At 48.5% G+C, this 11,701-nt stretch overlaps 1 long non-coding RNA gene across 1 annotated transcript; it reads left to right on the top strand.

Annotated features, from left to right (window-relative positions):
• Positions 1-6,531: 6,531 nt before the first annotated feature.
• On the top strand, positions 6,532-8,287 carry LOC122466541. The gene is made up of 3 exons (XR_006292153.1): positions 6,532-6,769; positions 7,202-7,206; positions 8,257-8,287. It is a non-coding gene; the product is annotated as an uncharacterized LOC122466541 (long non-coding RNA).
• Positions 8,288-11,701: the final 3,414 nt, after the last annotated feature.

Genomic DNA, 11,701 nt, shown 5'->3' with positions numbered 1-11,701 from the left:
CTGGGCCCTGGAGGACCATCGAGCCCGGGGCGCTTTTGTTCAATCCCGCATCCGCCTCCTTTGGGAGATGGATCGCGACTCCCACTTCTTCTAGACCCTGGAGAAAAGGAGGGGGGCCAAAAAGCACATCACCTGCCTCTTGGCGGAGGACGGGACCCCCCTCACAGATCTGGAGGAGGTGCGTGGAAGGGCCAGGGCCTTCTACGCTAGCCTTTTCTCCCCGGATCCGACCGATGCCGATGGTCCAGAGCACCCTGCGGGCAAACTCCCGACGGTTAGCGCAGGTGACCGAGACCTGCTGGAGCTGCCTCTCTCTCTGGCCGAGCTCTCGGAAGCCCTCCATCACATGCCCACTAATAAGTCTCCGGGCATGGACGGGCTGACCTTGGAGTTCTACGGCGTGTTCTGGGACGTCCTTGGCCCGGACCTCGTTATCGTCTGGGCCAAGTCTTTGCAAAGCCGGGTCCTCCCTCTCTTGTGCAGGCAAGCTGTGCTCACCTTATTGCCGAAGAAGGGGGACCTCCATGACCTACGGAATTGGCGTCCCGTCTCGCTCCTCAGCACTGACCATAAGGTCGTAGCAAAGGCCATCTCGCTGTGGCTGGGGTCCATGCTGGCGGACGTGGTCCATCCCGACCAGACCTACACCATCCTGGGCCGGACCATCTTTGACAACTTGTATTTGGTCTGGGACCTCTTGGAGCTGGGGCGTAGGTCTGTTTGGTCTGTTTTTCGCCCTCCTGTCCCTGGACCAGGAGAAGGCATTCGACAGGGTGGACCACGGGTATCCCCTGGGCACCCTGCGGGCGTTCGGCTTTGGGCCCCAGTTTGTGGGCTTTCTCCAGGTGCTGTATGCTGACGCAGAGTGTCTGGTCAAGCTCAACTGGACTCTGACCGAGCCAGTCAGCTTCGGGCGGGGAGTATGGCAGGGGTGCCCCCTCTCGGACCAGCTGTATGCTCTGGCGATCGAGCCCTTCCTCCTTCTCCTCCGCCGGAGGTTGACGGGTTTGGTGCTTTGGGAGCCAGAGCTGTGGCTGGTCCTGTCGGCGTACGCTGACGACATGCTCCTCGTGGTCCAGGACCCAGACGACCTGGTGTGGGTGGAGGCCTGCCAACCCGTTTACTCGGTGGCCTCCTCCGCCTGGGTCAACTGGGTCAAGAGCTCTGGCCTGGTGGTCAGGGACGGGTGGCAGGTGAGCTCCCTCCCACCCATGCTTCAAGCCATCCAGTGGAGCGCGGGTCAGTTGCTCTATCTTGGCATTTATCTATCCGCCACACATCCTTCTCCGCCGGAAAACTGGCAGGATTTGGAGGCTGGTGGGTGAGGGGCTCCGGAGATGGACAGGACTGTTCCGGTGTCTCTTCCTGCGAGGGATGGTGCTGGTGTTGAACCAACTGGTCCTGTCCATGCTCTGGCACTGACTCAACACCCTGAGCCCTGCCCCGAGGATCCTGGCCAGGCTCCCAGAGGATGGCTCTGGAGTTCTTCTGGCCTGGGCTGCACTGGGTCTCTGCAGGGGTTTTGAGTCTTCCCCGGGAGGAGGGAGGACAGGGCCTGGTTTGCTTGCACAGCCAGGTCCATGTCTTCCACCTCCAGGCCCTGCAGAGGCTCCTTTACAGTGCAGGTAGTCCGGCGTGGAGCACGTTGGTGCACGCCTTCCTCCGCCACCTCCGAGGGCGCCGATATGACCGGCAGCTTTTTTTTTCTCTATCCGAGAGGCCTTCCGCGAGACCTCTTCGAGCTGCCGGTCTTCTACCAGGACCACCTCCGGACCTGGAAGTTTTTTTCGGCTACCAGGTCATTAGTGGCCACCGAGGCAGTGGACCTCCTTGCGGAGCCCCTGCTACACAACCTCGATCTCCGTGTGCAGGTGGTGGAGTCCCCCTCAGTGTGTCGGAGGTTGATCCTGGCAAAAACCACCAGAGTCAGAGACCTCCTGGACTACGACAGGGGGGATTGGGTGGAGCCCGACGCGCTTGGACGACTCATGGGGCTTTCCACCCTTCCAACCCCTAGGCGCATACTCCAGGAGGTGAAGGCCGCCTTGTCACCCGATTCTCTCGCTTTCCTGCGGCAAGCCCTGCAAGAGGGCGTTCCCCACCCACCCCTCACCCCTGTCCCTCCGGACATTTTTCTTGGGCCCCTGTTCCACGAGCCCCCCCCCAGCCTCCCTGCTCCCTGCAGCCAGTCCGGTTTCGAACCGTGCCCAGAAACCATCTGTACACGCTCGTGCTCCATACATCCTCACCCTCGTGTCCTGCCCCGACACCAAATGGCGGGACTATCTTCCACCTAAAGAGGGTGAGGAGCCCCGGTGGGCCAGCCTTTACTCCACCTTGGTCCCATGGCCCGCCAGGGACATTAGTTGGTGGCTCCTTCATGGAGCCGTGAGCACGGGCGTGCACCTCGCACGGTTCACCCCTACACCTGAGGCCTGCCCCTTTTGCAGCGTGAGGGAGAACCTGGCACATGCTTATCTCGAATGCGCCAGGTTGCAGCCCCTATTCCGGCCCCTCCAGAACCTCTTGTTGAGGTTCTGGCTGCACTTTTCCCCACACTTGTTCCTCTTTGCACACCCTATTCGTGGCCCCATGAAGTCGCGAGACCTCCTCGTCAACCTCCTCCTGGCTCTGGCCAAAGTCTCCATCTATAATACCAGGAGAAGGATGTTAGATGAGGTGGTGCTCTGGGACTGCGGGGCCTATTTCCGTTCCTCCCTAGTTTCACGCATCCGGGCAGAGTTCCACTGGGCAGCGTCCACTGGCTCCCTCGACAGCTTTGAGGAGCAGTGGGTGCTGTCCAGCGTTCTCTGCTTTGTGTCCCCATCCGGCATCCTCATTTTGAACCTCTGACCTTCACTCAAATCCCTGTTTTTCATTAGTTGTCCCGCATAATCAGTTGGTCCCTGGGTCCAGTGGTCCCTCCTGGTAGGCTGGGGGAGGGGCCTTTAGCAGTGGGTGGGCTTGGGCCCGCTCACTTCCTGGGTTTTTCAGTACGACCCCGCTACAAGCTCTTATATTAAGTGACACCTTCTGGTCTGGAACTGTGCTGCAGCTTTTCTATTAAATGCATTTTTGTCCATGCTTTCGTCATGATCACATTGTGATAAACCACAGCCCATCTGGATTCTGCTCACTAACAGATTTTTTTAAATAATATTAATGATATCACAAAAAGACTGCAAACTAATATATGTTCTTTAAAGGCAACACTTTTTCGAGTTTTTATTCCAAACTGGAGGCTCTTCACAGAGCTAGGTCTGCATTTTTATTTCATTTATATCTGCTCTCTCGGCCTACTGAATATGGAGAGTGGCAAACTATTTATTTTACAGGACTGGAAGGCTCTGGAGTTAGTCTTTGTGGGCTAGATTGTACCTTTACAACCTGTCTGGGGTAAGGGGTAGTACATAGCTGCACTGCCATAGGAACTGTCTGGGCTCCAGACCAGAGAAGGCATTCTGACTCACCAAGTCACCTGTCCACCCTTGCTTTACGGGAGGACTAAGTTATATCCCCATTTTTTGTGGAGCAGCTTATTCCCTCATGTGCCAAGCCAGCTTCTTTGGCCACCCAATTCCCTGCCCTCTCCTACCATGTCCCTGTGCACCTGTCCACAGCAGGGAGTACTGGGTAAGTAGACCCTACAGTCCTCGCTGCCCCAGACTCTCCGTCTGAGGAAGGCTAAGCAGGAGGGGCAAAATGGACAAAGAAAGGGCATGATAATTTCACCCTGTAGACATAATTAAAGTCTTATAACTGACTTTCTCAGGAACCTTGTGACCTTCTGTGCTTGGGGGAAACTAGCTTCTGAGTATAGTATACACTACGACTAGCCAGTGTTAGTGTGATACAGCCCTACTCCGTTTATAAATTTACAAATTTATTGCTGTTTCTGAAGGGAGAACAATACATGTATGGACTATAATTAATTTCCTTTTATTGTCTAACAACACATTTTGGGCCCAATCTCACATTGAAGTCAATGGCAAAATTCCCATTGTTTTCCAATATAAGCAGGCTCAAATCTTGGCTGGTTTGTGGGGAGGAAGGATGGGGAAGGTCTGAGAGTAGTAGGATACCTGGGTTCTGCTCTTGGCTCTGCTCCCTACTTGGTGTGTGGCTTTGAGCAAGTCATTTAACCACTTGAAGAGAGTGACAATTCCCTTATCTAACAGAGGATGTTCACAGCTTGCATTAAATCGATGTTTGCAAAGCACGCTGAGATCCTGCCATGTGCTGTATAAAAACAAACTTGTATTACAATGGACCGCATGATCATATTTATGTAACCTTGTCCAATCCCTCCACTTTCTGTTCTCTCCCTCACTTGGTATTTCGAATCTGAGACTGTCAGATATAAGGACCATGTCTAACTATCTGTTCTACAAGGTCCCTATCAGATCTCTGGATACTGTAAATAATAGTAACACTATTAAAGGAAGAGCTAATATTTTGCTGATCAGGACACACTGATCAATGGCATCGCCATAGTTTAACTTCAGTCATGCTGTGGGGGGAGTGGCACTATATGTGAAAGAAAGCATAGAGTCAAACATAGTAAAAATCTTAAATGAATCAAACTGTACCATAGCACCTCTATGGATAGAAATGCTATATTTGAATAATAAGAGTATGGCAGTAGGAAATACACTACCAATCACCTGACCAGGATGGATATGGTGATTGTGAAATGCTCAGAGAGATTACAGAAGCTATAAAAATAGAAAACTCCATAATAATGTGGGATTTCAACTATCCCCATATTGACTGGGTGCATGTCCCCTCAGGATGGGATGCAGACGTAAAGTTCCTAGAACAGTGGTTCTCAAACTTCTGTACTGGTGACCCCTTTCACACAGCAAGCCTCTGAGTGTGACCCCCCTAATAAATTAAAAACACTTTTTTATATATTTAACACCATTATAAATGCTGGAGGCAGAGCGGGGTTTGGGGTGGAGGCTGACAGCTCACAACCCCCCCAGGTAATAACCTCATGACCCCCTGAGGGGTCCCAATCCCCAGTTTGAGATCCCCTGTTCTAGACACCATTAATGATACTACTTGGAGCAGCTAGTCTTGGAACCCACAGGGGAAGACACAATTCTTGATTTAGTCCAAAGTGGAGCACAGAATCTGGTCCAAGAGGTGAGCATAGCTGAACCACTTGGTATTGGTGACCATAATGTAATTAAATTTAACATCCTTGTGTTCGGGGGTGGGGAGGGGGGGAATACCAAAGAAGCCCAACACAGTAGAATTTAACATCAAAAAGGGGAACTACACAAAAATGAGGAAGCTAGCTAAATAGACGTTAAAAGAAACAGCCTGTGATACAGCAAGATCAGGGAGAGTGGGAGAGAGGAGATATATAATCCCTAGGCTAATTAAGGCGTGGTTCCCTGTAGACTAGGGAAGGTTACTACAGGTTAATTGGAGCACCTGTAGCCACTTAAGGACCAGCAGGAAGCTAATAAAACCCCCCTGCTTCAGGCAGACAGGGTGGGAAAGAGAGAGGACTTTGAGTTTGAAGGTGTGTTGCTGAGAATTGAAAGACCAGAGAACCGGAGGATGTGAGACCCTGCCCCAGCAGAGCAGGGAGACTCCCTCCCCCAGCCTCAGGGGTAACCCTACCCAAGGGGGAAGAGGGCAAGAATCCTGCAGGGGTTGAGAGTGGCTGGGGCTCAGAGTGAGGAGCAAATCCAGACCCCTTCCCCTCTCTACCATCTTCCTGGGCCACTAGTGGGGCCCTTAGTGCCCCAAGAGCAGGAGCAAGGGGTGGTGTCTTAGCCCCCACCCACCCACCAAGAAAAGTGTGGGACCCACCATACCAACATTGGCCATTTTGTCACAAGTTATAAGAGTTAAATGCCTGCAAGCTGCATGGAAACATTTTAACACCATAAAAGAGACTCAAATTAAATGTATACCCCACATATTAAAAAAATAAATAAAAAATTAGAGGACCAAAAAATGCCACCATGGCTAAACAGAGTAAAACAGGCTGTAAGAGGCAAAAACACTTCCTTTAAAGAGGAAGTTATATCCTACTGAAGAAAATAGAAAGGAACGTAAACTCTGGCAAGTCACGGGTAAAAGTATAATTGGCAGGCCGAAAAGAATTTGAAGAGCAACTAGTAAAAGACTCAGAAACTAACAGCAAAAAAAATTTTAAGTACATCAGAAGCAGGAAGCCTGCCAAACAATCAGTGGGGCCAAGGACAATCGGGAAGGAAGAAAAGGCCATTGTGGAGAACCTAAATGAATTCTATGCTTTGATCCTCACTGCAGAGGATGTGAGGGAACTTCCCACACCTGAGCCATTCTTTTTAGTTGACAAATCGAAGGAACTGTCCCTATTGAGGTGTCACTAGGGGAGGTTTGGGAACAAATTGATAAATTAAACCATAATAAATCACTAATACCAGATGGTATTCACCCAAGAGTTCTGAAGGAACTCAAATATGAAATAGGTTACATACCAAAGTTAGTATTTGTGCTATCATTTAAATCCAATTCTGTAACAGATGACTGGAGGATAGCTAATGTGATGCTAATTTTTAAAAAAGGCCCAATAGGCAAACCTGGCAATTACAGGCTGGTAAGCCTAACTTCAGTACCAGGCAAATTGGTTGACACTATAGTAAGGAACATAATTATCAGATACATAAGTGAACATGATGTGTTGGAGAGGAGTCAACATGGATTTTGTAAAGGGAAATAATGCCTCACCAATCTATTAGAATTCTTTGAGGGGGCCAAACAACATGTGGCAGTAATAGGAGGCTTGGAAGGCTAGGTGACTTAGTCGTTGGAGTACTTCACTTCTAGTCCCCTGGTCGAGATACCTCAGCCTTTAAGGCAGGGAGGGTAGGGGGACCCAGGCCCTTCCACTCCACCGTGTCCCAGCCCAGGGCCCTGAGTAAGCCAACCTCTGGGTAGGGGACCTTCCAGCGGCAAGTCTATGCCGCCCTGGGCTACTTCCTACCGTTGTCCCTTCAGTTTGGGGCATGGCCACTATAGTCCAAGTTGCTGTCTCTAGTAGTGGGCCCTGGGCAGCATCCTGCTGCGGTCCCAGATTCCTCCAGCTGTAAGTCTGACAGGGTTGGAACCCCCATAAGGTCTCTGCACTTCTGTCACCCAGGTTCCTCTTAGGCCGGATGCTCCTAAGAATCTTTCTCAGTCTCTGTTGTCCAGGAAGACATGGTTTGTTTCCTGGTGGCTTCCTTGGCTAGGCTGGTGATCCATTCCTCAGGTAGGGAGGCAGCTAGCTCCTGCCTCTTTGCCAGTCAGCCTCATACTGAGCCAGGCTCCATACTTTTCTCTCCGATCCAGATCTGGCATTGCTGCTGTCAAGGTTCCTTCCCCACTCTGAACTCTAGGGTACAGATGTGGGGACCTGCATGCAAGACCCCCTAAGCTTATTCTTACCAGCTTAGGTTAAAACTTTCCCAAAGTACAAACTTTGTCTTGTCCTTGAACCGTATGCTGCCACCACCAACCGTTTTAAACAAAGAACAGGGAAAGAGCCCACTTGGAGATGTCTTTCCCCCAAAATATCCCCCCAAGCCCTACACCCCCTTTCCTGGGGAAGGCTTGATAAAAATCCTCACCAATTTGTACAGGTGAACACAGACCCAAACCCTTGGATCTTAAGAACAATGAAAAATCAATCAGATTCTTAAAAGAAGAATTTTAATTAAAGAAAAGATAAAAGAATCACCTCTGTAAAATCAGGATGGTAAATACCTTACAGGGTAATCAGATTCAAAACATAGAGAATCCCTCTAGGCAAAACCTTAAGTTACAAAAAGACACAAAAACAGGAATATACATTTCCTCCAGCATAGCTTATTTTACCAGCCATTAAACAAAAGAAAATCTAATGCATTTTCTAGCTAGATTACTTACTAACTTTACAGGAGTTGTACGGCTGCATTCCTGATCTTTTCCCTGCAAAAGCATCACACAGACAGATCAAACCCTTTGTCCCCCCCTCCAGATTTGAAAGTATCATGTCCCCTCATTGGTCATTTTGGGTCAGATACCAGCGAGGTTACCTTAGCTTCGTAACCCTTTACAGGTGAAACGGTTTTGCCTCTGGCCAGGAGGGATTTTATAGCACTGTACACAGAAAGGTGGTTACCCCTCCCTTTATATTTATGACAGCTGCAAATATAAGGTTGGGCTAGCTGGGCCCACAGGCTCTCTTTAACCACTAGTGTGCTGGCAGGCAGTTTCTCTGCTTCACGACAGTGGATAAGGGTGATCCCAAGGATATAGTGTACTTGGTCTTTCAGAAAGCCTTTGACAAGGTCCCTCACCAAAGGCTCTTAAGCAAACTAAGCAGTCATGGAACAAGAGGGAAGGTCCTCTCGTGGATCAATAACTGGTTAAAATACAGGAAACAAAGGATAGGAATAAATGATCTGTTTTTAGTATGGAGAGGTAAATAGCAGCATCCCCCAGCAATCTGTACTGGGACCTGTGCTGCTGTTCACCATATTCATAAATGATCTGGAAAAAAGGTGAGGTGGCAAAGGTAAACAGTGAGGTGGCAAAGTTTGCAGATGATACAAAATTACTCAAGATAGTTAAGTCCAAAGCAGACTGGGAAGCGTTACAAAGGGATCTCACAAAACTGGGTGCCTGGTCAACAAAATGGCAAATGAATCATAGAATCATAGAATATCAGGGTTGGAAGGGACCCCAGAAGGTCATCTAGTCCAACCCCCTGCTCGAAGCAGGACCAAGTCCCAGTTAAATCATCCCAGCCAGGGCTTTGTCAAGCCTGACCTTAAAAACCTCTAAGGAAGGAGATTCTACCACCTCCCTAGGTAACGCATTCCAGTGTTTCACCACCCTCTTAGTGAAAAAGTTTTTCCTAATATCCAATCTAAACCTCCCCCATTGCAACTTGAGACCATTACTCCTCGTTCTGTCATCTGCTACCATTGAGAACAGTCTAGAGCCATCCTCTTTGGAACCCCCTTTCAGGTAGTTGAAAGCAGCTATCAAATCCCCCCTCATTCTTCTCTTCTGCAGACTAAACAATCCCAGCTCCCTCAGCCTCTCCTCATAAGTCATGTGCTCTAGACCCCTAATCATTTTTGTTGCCCTTCGCTGGACTCTCTCCAATTTATCCACATCCTTCTTGTAGTGTGGGGCCCAAAACTGGACACAGTACTCCAGATGAGGCCTCACCAGTGTCGAATAGAGGGGAACGATCACGTCCCTCGATCTGCTCGCTATGCCCCTACTTATACATCCCAAAATGCCATTGGCCTTCTTGGCAACAAGGGCACACTGCTGACTCATATCCAGCTTCTCGTCCACTGTCACCCCTAGGTCCTTTTCCGCAGAACTGCTGCCTAGCCATTCGGTCCCTAGTCTGTAGCGGTGCATTGGATTCTTCCATCCTAAGTGCAGGACCCTGCACTTATCCTTATTGAACCTCATCAGATTTCTTTTGGCCCAAACCTCCAATTTGTCTAGGTCCTTCTGTATCCTATCCCTCCCCTCCAGCGTATCTACCACTCCTCCCAGTTTAGTATCATCCGCAAATTTGCTGAGAGTGCAATCCACACCATCCTCCAGATCATTTATGAAGATATTGAACAAAACCGGCCCCAGGACCGACCCCTGGGGCACTCCACTTGACACCGGCTGCCAACTAGACATGGAGCCATTGATCACTACCCGTTGAGCCCGACAATCTAGCCAGCTTTCTACCCACCTTATAGTGCATTCATCCAGCCCATACTTCCTTAACTTGCTGACAAGAATACTGTGGGAGACCGTGTCAAAAGCTTTGCTAAAGTCAAGAAACAATACATCCACTGCTTTCCCTTCATCCACAGAACCAGTAATCTCATCATAAAAGGCGATTAGATTAGTCAGGCATGACCTTCCCTTGGTGAATCCATGCTGACTGTTCCTGATCACTTTCCTCTCATGTAAGTGCTTCAGGATTGATTCTTTGAGGACCTGCTCCATGATTTTTCCAGGGACTGAGGTGAGGCTGTCTGGCCTGTAGTTCCCAGGATCCTCCTTCTTCCCTTTTTTAAAGATTGGCACTACATTAGCCTTTTTCCAGTCATCCGGGACTTCCCTCGTTCGCCACGAGTTTTCAAAGATAATGGCCAAGGGCTCTGCAATCACAGCAGCCAATTCCTTCAGCACTCTCGGATGCAACTCGTCCGGCCCCATGGACTTGTGCACGTCCAGCTTTTCTAAATAGTCCCTAACCACCTCTATCTCCACAGAGGGCTGGCCATCTCTTCCCCATTTTGTGATGCCCAGCGCAGCAGTCTGGGAGCTGACCTTTTTAGTGAAAACAGAGGCAAAAAAAGCATTGAGTACATTAGCTTTTTCCACATCCTCTGTCACTAGGTTGCCTCCCTCATTCAGTAAGGGGCCCACACTTTCCTTGGCTTTCTTCTTGTTGCCAACATACCTGAAGAAACCCTTCTTGTTACTCTTGACATCTCTTGCTAGCTGCAGCTCCAGGTGCGATTTGGCCCTCCTGATATCTTTCCTACATGCCCGAGCAATATTTTTATACTCTTCCCTGGTCATATGTCCAAACTTCCACTTCTTGTAAGCTTCTTTTTTATGTTTAAGATCCGCTAGGATTTCACCATTAAGCCAAGCTGGTCGCCTGCCATATTTACTATTCTTTCGACTGAAATTCAATGTTGATAAATGCAAAGTAATGCACATTGGAAAACATTCGCAACTATACATATAAAATGATAGGATTTAAATTAGCTGTTACCTCTCAAGAAAGAGATCTTGGAGTCCTTGTGCATAGTTTTCTGAAAACATCCACTCGATGTGCAGCAGCTGTCAAAAAAGTGAACAGAATGTTAGGAACCATTAGGAAAGGGATTGATAATAAGACATTAAATATCATAATGCCATTATATAAATCTATGATACACCACAGCTGGAATATTGTGTGCAGTTCTGGTCACCCCATCTAAAAAAAGATATTTTAGAAATGGAAAAAGTACAGAGAAGGGCAATAAAAATGATTAAGGATATGGAACAGCTTCCATATAAACACAAATTAAAAAGACTGGAACCATTCAGAGATGACTAAGGGGGGATATGCTAGAGGTCTGTGTGACAGGTTGGATCACAGAAACCCCCTTGGGAGCTGCCACCTGATGTGCCAAGACTACTTCTACTACTGCTTTCCTGCCCTGGTAGCTTAGGATTTCAGTGCCCTGCCTGGTGTGAGCCAGACCCACTAGCCTGCTGCAAACCCAGACCCACGTCTGAACCACATCCCCTAACAGCTGTGGGCTTAACTGAAAGCAGCTTATAGAAGTGTTCCTGTCTTCAGCACTCAGATGTCCAACTCCCAATGGGGTCCAAACCCTAAATAAATCCATTTTACCCTTTATAAGCTTTATACAGGGTAAACTCATAAATTGTTTGCCCTCTATAACACTGATATAGAGGTATGCACAGCTGTTTCTCCCCCCCGGTATTAATACATAGTCAGGGTTAATTAATAAATAAAAAGTGATTTTATTAAATACAGAAAGTAGGATTTAAGTGGTTCCAAGTAGTAACAGAAAGAACAAAGTGAATTACCAAGCAAAATAAAATAAAACACGCAAGTCTATGTCTAATCAAATTAAATACAGATAAAAACTTCACCAGTTCTAGTAAGCTCTCTTTTACAGACTAG

The sequence above is a fragment of the Chelonia mydas genome, chromosome 7 (genome assembly GCF_015237465.2).
Source record: "Chelonia mydas isolate rCheMyd1 chromosome 7, rCheMyd1.pri.v2, whole genome shotgun sequence".
Lineage (NCBI taxonomy): Eukaryota > Metazoa > Chordata > Testudines > Cheloniidae > Chelonia > Chelonia mydas.
This window is presented reverse-complemented; position numbering and strand designations above follow the sequence as displayed.